Source organism: Etheostoma cragini, chromosome 5 (genome assembly GCF_013103735.1).
Source record: "Etheostoma cragini isolate CJK2018 chromosome 5, CSU_Ecrag_1.0, whole genome shotgun sequence".
NCBI classification, from domain to species: domain Eukaryota; kingdom Metazoa; phylum Chordata; class Actinopteri; order Perciformes; family Percidae; genus Etheostoma; species Etheostoma cragini.
In genome coordinates this window covers 10189327-10197389 of record NC_048411.1, presented here as the reverse complement: position 1 = coordinate 10197389, position 8063 = coordinate 10189327, and the positions used below count along the sequence as shown (strand labels likewise).

At 39.9% G+C, this 8063-nt stretch overlaps 1 protein-coding gene across 4 annotated transcripts in view; it reads left to right on the top strand.

Moving 5' to 3' along the window:
- The first annotated feature begins 2600 nt into the window (after positions 1 to 2600).
- Positions 2601 to 8063, top strand: part of ccser1 (coiled-coil serine-rich protein 1) — a 125826-nt gene continuing 120363 nt past the window's right edge. For all 4 annotated transcript variants that reach the window (XM_034873108.1, XM_034873109.1, XM_034873110.1 and 1 more), the window contains exon 1: positions 2601 to 2822. The gene's annotated coding sequence lies outside the window, so the exon portion shown is untranslated. The remainder of the gene's footprint in view (positions 2823 to 8063) is intronic.

The following is an 8063-nucleotide window of genomic DNA, read 5'->3' as shown; positions in this document are numbered from 1 at the left end:
GGGTTAAACACATTTAATAAGTTCATGATATTGCATACAAGGATATATGGGATTTCTGTGATTGTGCATATGTCTCACATGTTTCTGTCAATTATTTTGACTATTTTCAGAGGTCAGACCTGAACCTTGATTCCTGTATTTTAAAATTGACTGTTTCAACATCTTTAAAACACGTCTATGCATTTTATGAATTTACAGGACAGGTTTACGGTTTTATTCACAGAATGTAATACTGTTAACAGACAGCTGAATGTTCTTTTTTTTTTGGGGGGGGGGGGTTCTTCTATTGGTTTATTTCACTCTGGGTCACAGCACAGTTGTATGTAGTTATAGAACACTGATAAAAGGCGTGTAATTTCAACATCTCATCTAATTTTAAATTAAAATGCATGCTAGCCTGCTTTTCAGTAATACATTTAGAACCAAATATTTAGCGGGCTGGCTCTCAATTTAATTCCAAGCTAGCACTTTAAAAATCTGTAAGATATCAGCAGCTGTTTGGCTCTGGAGGTGTGTATAATGTGTGTGTGTGTGCGCAATATTACTAAATGGGCTGTAGAAAAGTTTAGACAGACATAACCCTATCAAGACGATTTGCACTGTTCTAGTTTACTTTGTGGTTTAAATGGACTTTTCCTTGATACAAACCACTACTTGGCTTGTAATTGTTTTTCTCTCTCTAACACCCTGAACTCTAATTAAGTGACAGTGTATTTGTCCCTGTGTTTTCTCCAAAGGATTTGGATGTGGTGGGTTTCTTCATGTAGTATGTGATGTGGAAATATTGTGGCTCTGATTCCCTTAAATGCTACTTTTTTAATTTTGTTGTGTTTCATTAAATAAAACTAGTGTTTTTAAATCTATTTTGTCTTTTTGATTTAAAAAAATAAAATAAAATCCCCCTCTGTATGTGGGTATGCGTATGTGTTATCCTCAAGCTCGGGTCCTCTACCAGAGGCCTGGGAGTTTGAGGGTTCTGTGCAGTATCTTAGCTGTTCGTAGGACTGCTCTTCTGGACAGAGACCCCTGATGTTTTACCTGGAATCAGCTGGAGCCACTCTCCCAGTTTGGGGGTCACAGCCCTCAGTGCTCCGATCACCACTGTTCTTACTTTCCACATCTTTTCCAGCTCCTTTCAGCCCTTGGTATTTCTCAAGCTTCTCGTGGACCTTCTTCTTGATGTTGCTGTTGTGGCAATCCCACTGCTGTTGGGATTGCCACATCTATCACTACTGCCTTCTTCTGCTGTTTTTCGATCTACACAATGTCTGGTTGGTTTATCTTGAAGTCCCACAGGATCTTAGCTTGGTCATTCTTGACCAGCTTAGGAGGTTTCTTCCATTTTGACATTGGGACTTCCAGCCCATACTCGTGGCAGATGTTCCTGAACACTGTGACAGCTACCTGGTTATGGCGTTCCATGTATGCTCTTCCTGCCTGCATCTTACACCCTGCTGTTATGTGCTGTACGGTCTCAGGGGCATCCTTGCACAGTCTGCACCTGGGGTCCTGCCTGGTGTGGTAGACCCCAGCCTCTTTTGATCTTGCCTGTTCTTGTGCTGCCATGATTAGTGCCTCTGTGCTGTCCTTCAGTCCAGCCTTTTCCAGCCACTGGTACGATTTCTTGATATCAGCCACTTCTTTTATTACAAATATATATATTTTTAGTCTTCTAGTACTCCCATTCATTTAACAGATGTGGAATGTAAAACGTTTAGGCAGCCTGACCACTTTGTAAAACCTACTTTAGCAGAAGTCACAACCCCTCTGTTCAAAAATGCTGTCTTGCGTGCAATGCATAGCTGAGATCTAACCACATATCTTTCACATGTACATATTTGGGTAATGTGGAAGCATACCAAAAACTTTAAATAGATCATGTGTTAAGTGTAGGACGTCTGTCTTGTCATACATCTTTGTAGTTTCACTGGGACATATGCGTCCAGCAGTGGTGCGTTGATGTGCCTCGCACAAAACCAAATGTATTCAAAGATTAGCGGGACAGTTACGGTATGTTCTGAAACAATACACAGATTTTTCTTATTGCTTTTCAAATAGCCTATATATTGTTGCAGACTGCTAAATGCAGAATCATGAATCTGGCCACAACCAAATTCAATTCCCTTAGGTGTTAATTGAATATTGTATTTAATCTATTCAAGTCTACTTACTTTATTTTATTGCTTTTCTTTTTAGTTTTTCCATCCATTTTGTGTATAGCCTATTCTATTTTTTTAAATTATCTATTTTCTTACTTATCTCTGCAGTGATTAATGTACATGCGTCAGCTCAAAGTACGATTTATCTTAGCTTATACAGAACAACATACACATGTTGACATACCATTGGATAAAATTTAGCTATTTTACGGATAAAAAGTGAATGCCAAATCCATTCAATGTTAGGCTTCTGTTTTTAACTTTGAGTGTAGGCTTCTATGTATGAGGAGAATCCATTAAATATGGATGTAGTAATACTCGCCAGAGAAAGACCGAATTGTCCATTCACCTGCCGAAGGATGCTGAGCAGGGGGAGGATGGGAAGGAGCAAAAGGAGGCGGGAGGGACGTCACGCTGTTCACGCTCGCGGCCTGTCGTTGCAACGCGGAAGACACGAATGAGGAAACTAGACTCCACGTCACTGAGGTGTAATATCGGCGTCAGTGCAACACAAGGTGCTACCTCAGTACGATTTCAGAACCCTTGTACACTTCCAGATATCCTCACATACGATATAATAACTCGTATGACCACAAAGCGAAGATATAGCCAGCTGTTTGTGCATCGAGCGGCGTCGGTAGAGACACTGGGAATCCGCTGAAGGTAACGTAGCTACGTCTGTGTGTTTGTCCGCTGCCTGCTAGCCAGCCCTGCTGAACCACCGGACCGTGCCTGCTACAGTATTTCCTCGGAGCACAAGTGACCTTTACAGTCCGAAGCAAGCGATACGTCGCGTTATATTGACATGATATGGACCATTAGCGCCAGAGCTTAAGTGAAGCGGTTGAGTGTCAGCGAATTGACCCAGCTAGTCTGGATTTAAGGTCGGCGGGCTTCAAAGCGTTGTTGACGTTTCGGGTTGACAGTTGTTGATGTCCCGCTGTGCTGCTCCTGCTGTTACATGCATTTACTGCATCTCACCTCATGCAAACTGTAATTTGATAACTAGTTAATTCGTTGGCATATCAAAAAAGCAACCGGGCCGTTGGACAGTTGCAAGAACTGTTTGTTAGGCTGTAAATACACTAAATACATGCTAAGGCCTAACCTTTGATTTGGCCATCACTAATCATTAGACTGGAAGGTGCAGCTATCTGTCGTTAACCATTGTAAATATAAGAAACATGTTTTCAGCAAAACCTTAAAGGGACACTCGATTTTACACATGGAGGCAAGTGTTTACTACACCTGTGAAAACTGTTGTAAAATGCTCTCTGTGTCTCTGGAGTGAGCTTTGTCAAGTCTGACTAAATAACATCTCCCTTTCACTTTTACTAAATAGAATAGAATGCCTTTATTGTCATTATACACAAGTGCAACGAGATTGAAGAAACTCCTTTACAGTGTCAACACGAAATATAAAAATATAAAATATAAAGTATAGGTAGTGCAGAAAAACACATTATCCAAAAATATAGTTTGGTGTATCAAAAGTCCTGAGTATTAAATATTACACAGTAATGAGATTAAGTGATGAGTATTAAATATTGCCCTGTAATTACGTAATGAAGCCTGCATGTGCACAGTCGGCTAATAGCTGCACTGTGTTTGCAAATGGAGAAGTCATTCTAGCATGTGCCATGACACTGCTTAGTGCAATATCATATTATAATCCTATATTACATATACTCAATACCTAAGTTATTTTGTCTACTATCTATTATCTAGTCCTGTGTGGATACATTTAAATATTATGATTATCTGTAGATGAATTTAATTTATCTACATCCCAGCATCTTTTTCAGTGCTTCTGTATCTGCTTGTGTTTTTTCCAATTGGCAGCGTGTCTCTCTCTATGCCATGTATGTGTTGTCAAGTTGGTGAATGATTTACTCAGTTTGTTTGTGTTATATTTTCAGTTGCAGCATGTTTTCTAAAGGCTACGGAGAGTTGTCAAAGCCCTTGCTTGTGCTTTGCTTGCGTTTTGTCTATTTGCATGTGTTTTGCAGTGTGTTTCTCTGCCACCTTTCTGGAATGTTTTACCTGAATTAGCAATGTTTTTAGTCTGCAGTTTTTGTGTCTTTAGTGACCCCAAACAAGATCGTGGCCATATGTTGAGAGTAGCAATGTTTCCATTACATTCGTCACTGAGTCCCAGATTAAAAAGGTGTCCTCTTGCTCAAGATAGCTTGTTGTTTTTCCACATGTCCTTGCTTGCATAGACAAGTTTAGCAATTTGGTTATGCTATTCCTTAAACCGTAGGTTGCAGGAGCTAAAGTGATATGTTGATGTAATCTAGATCAAGGGGATTACTTGTCATCTGGGAATCTGTTTATTATATTGTTACTTGTATGTATCTTATATTTGCTTTTCCTCCTCAGCATGTTTTGCCCGAGTTAAATGAACAGTGAATACTGTAAATGTATCTGTTTGGTCAAGATTTCCTCATTACCATTGTTTTCCACAAAACTGTGAGTAAATATTGGGATATTCAGATTTGACGCAATCATCATTGAAGCCAGCTAACTCCCTCTTTGAAAACACACACCTGCTAAAAGCAATCCCCCCAGGCTAATATCAATACTTACCCTGACTTTTTGTAGAGCCATATTTTGTTAAAGTAATCGCAAGATGCGATGTAAGGATAAAAGCTTTTATGAAGCATATTGTTTTCTGTATTCAAGTTCGGTCAGTACTGAGTACAGCCGTACAGTGTTGCCAATATCTCCTTTTCCATTGCATGTAATGAGAGTATGGTTTGTATCTATTGACATTTTTTGTGAAAACAAGATCTCGACAAGAACCTGTTTTATAGGAAACACCCAGTTATTCACACCCCAATACACACCTTTTCTTCTTTCACCTCGGCATACAGTCATGTATCAGTGTAAAAGTGCAATGGGACTGGAATTTGGAACCATACGTTAGCCTGCTGATTTATTATTAAACTAGTTTAGGCTCAGGCTGTAGAGTGAGCTGATAAAACAATGCAAACTACACCGCAGTGCAGGAATAAAACACTTGAAGGTAAGGTGATTGATTTGGCACACGTTGTGATCATTAGGAGCATGGCGGGGGGGCTCTCCTGGACTACTTTAAAACAATGTATTACCAACACATTTTGAGTATTGCATGCTATAATTGCATCATCACAGTCTGTATTTGAAATAGAAAGATGGCTCTACATGCAAGTATGATGGTGCAAACACTCTGAAAGACATTCCACTGAACACACTCTTATGGAATAGAAGGACTTTGTACAAGCAGTCAGCACCTGTCTGTGAAAATAAGTGTGTGTGTGTCGTGAAAAGCTGAACAACAACGCTTTTAAAGTACTTTAAATATTAGGGTTAAACCTGATTTGGTACTGATATGCATTGTGTTATTTATCCATCCATATTAGCAGCATTCATTTGGTTCGCATTTCATCTTTTTGGCTTACTGTAAATGTGAACAATTGCTCACACTACTACTAAAACAGAAGAGGAACTGAGATAAAGTTTCTAAAACAGGTAGTCTCACTTCTTGTGCACTGGCCCAGCAGTGAGGAAGTGAGCACCTGCTTCATTGCAGTACTACCTCTCTACCTCCTATTTGTGTAAGCTTTAGCGTGGGCAGACTATCTGGGAGGTAGCCCTAGGGCTGGGCAATATGTCGATATAATATCAATATCGGGATCTGAGACTAGACATCGTAGATACATTTTGGATATCTTAATGTGATATGACAAAAATGTTTGACTGGTTTTAAAGGCTGCATTACAGTTAAGTTATGTACTGTACTGTTCTAGCTGTTGTATCATCTGCCTTTTCCCCACTCAGACATTATGTCTAGGGGTGGGGGGAAAAATCCATATTTTCAGTGGCAATACTGTATCGTTACACAGCGCCAAGTATCGATCTTTTATTATATATGTGTTGGTAAGTTTGTCTGCTTGATTTATCTAAAAAAGTGTGACGATATTTTGTTAAAGAACCAATTGTCAACCCTAGAATATCGCCATAATATTGAAATTTAGGTATTTGGTCAAGAATATCGTGATATCTGATTTTCTCCCTAGCGCCCGCACCTAAGTAGCCCACACTCTTTCACACGGTGGTTTTATATCACACTGCTGAGTGTGTTTCAAGACATAGCTGCTTCAGGTCATCCTGTACAGTAACATAATGTACGAATGTCCATCAGTCCAACAGTCAAAATAATATATGTCCGACATTTTACTACTCCAAAGGCCTGACACCTATACTTCACACCATTGCGTAAGAGTTGTATTATTACCCCTGAATGGTAAGAAGTGTTCTCAATCTGTTTTTAATCTCGGCCTAATTTCTTAGAGGGTGTTTACCTTGTCTTAATGAAACAAGTCCGAGTGCCATGACCTGGTCAAATGTGGTGTTGACGACGATCAACTAAGCGCAACTGCTGGCTCATGCGTAAAAAGGAAGTCTCACATGTCTGTCAAAATGTTTTGACAGGGCTGCTAACCTGCAGTGTATTTTGACCTGCACAGATAGGTTGACGTGGTCCAGGACAGTACTATGATAGGAAATGCATCACTGTGAATTGTGAACTTGATCAAATTTACTTTCAAGGAGGTGACACACTCATAAGCCACTTCAGTAAAGGGTGTTAATGTAAGCTTATTACACAGAGATCGAAAACAAAATGCTTCAGTGGCTCTCCCAGATGCAGCTTCTTCAACAATATGAGGAAGACCTAGTCACTGTTTGGCTAATTAGTTACAGAAAACTATGAAAACTTGAGTATTTACCGAAATGAATGTCACTGTGAATCAACGCTTGAAACTATAATTAGTTCTTACAAGCAGTGAGACCATACGCTGCTGTCAATGCATTTACTAAGAAGCTTGCTGGTTGTAAACTTTATGGTTTTGTAAATGAAGATTACACAAGGCACAATCTCATAGCCTTAAACTCTCGACTTGTACTCTGAAAAACAGGCGGTGCAGTTCAAACGGTGGACAGTTAACGGTAACCTATCTGAGCCACAGGCCAGGAAAGTAAGTCTTCTCATAACTTTTCAAAGATCCTTTTTCTTTTCTATAATGGCTCTTTTGTCTGAGACACTAATATTTAAATGTGCTTTCAAACAAGTCAGTCACAGATTTAAGCAGCACATACACAGAATGCTTAGGAGCACAGTAGGAATGGAATCAGCCATTTGTATGTACTAGTGCAGTGCCCGTTGAATTCATGGCGTCTGTTACCACCATATTCACCTGACAGAGAACAGGGCAGATTCTGTATGTAATCACAAAATATCATAATGAAAATGTGGAGTAATCAGACAGTTGCCTCATGGACTCAAGGCAGTGCGCTATCCACCTGGCCTGTTATGAGAGTTAATCAGCAAAAAGCTGATTAAATCAACCACCAGAACGTGTGTGTCTGTGCGTGAGTGCAGAGAGAGAGAGAGGTGTTTGTGGGGTCATTTTGACGCCCTAGAGCTGTAATCTGGCCTCAACAGTTAGGCATTTTTCAATTTTGCGCACACACACAGCTCTTTTGCCTTTTGGCAAGAATGAGTCATTTATACATTTTTTAAACTCATTTATTCCGCTCATTTACCGCGCAAGCCCGAGCCCGTGTAATATAACAGATATTAAGACTGAACCCGGGTCCCGTCGGGTTTCAGCTCTGAGATTTCCTTGCGTTGCCCAGCGCTGTCAAGAATTTATCTCAGAGATTACGTAATGTCCTGCCTCTGTTTAGAAGTTAATGTAGGCTACAGCTTACAGCAACTTAATACTATATAGTGTCTAGCTTATACTGTTTATCCAGCAGACATGTAGCTAACGTTGGAATCAGGAAAAGAGTCAGCTAGGAATCTTTAAAATGCAAGGTACTATCAGAGTTGATCACCACATTTTGGCCTGTGCTGTA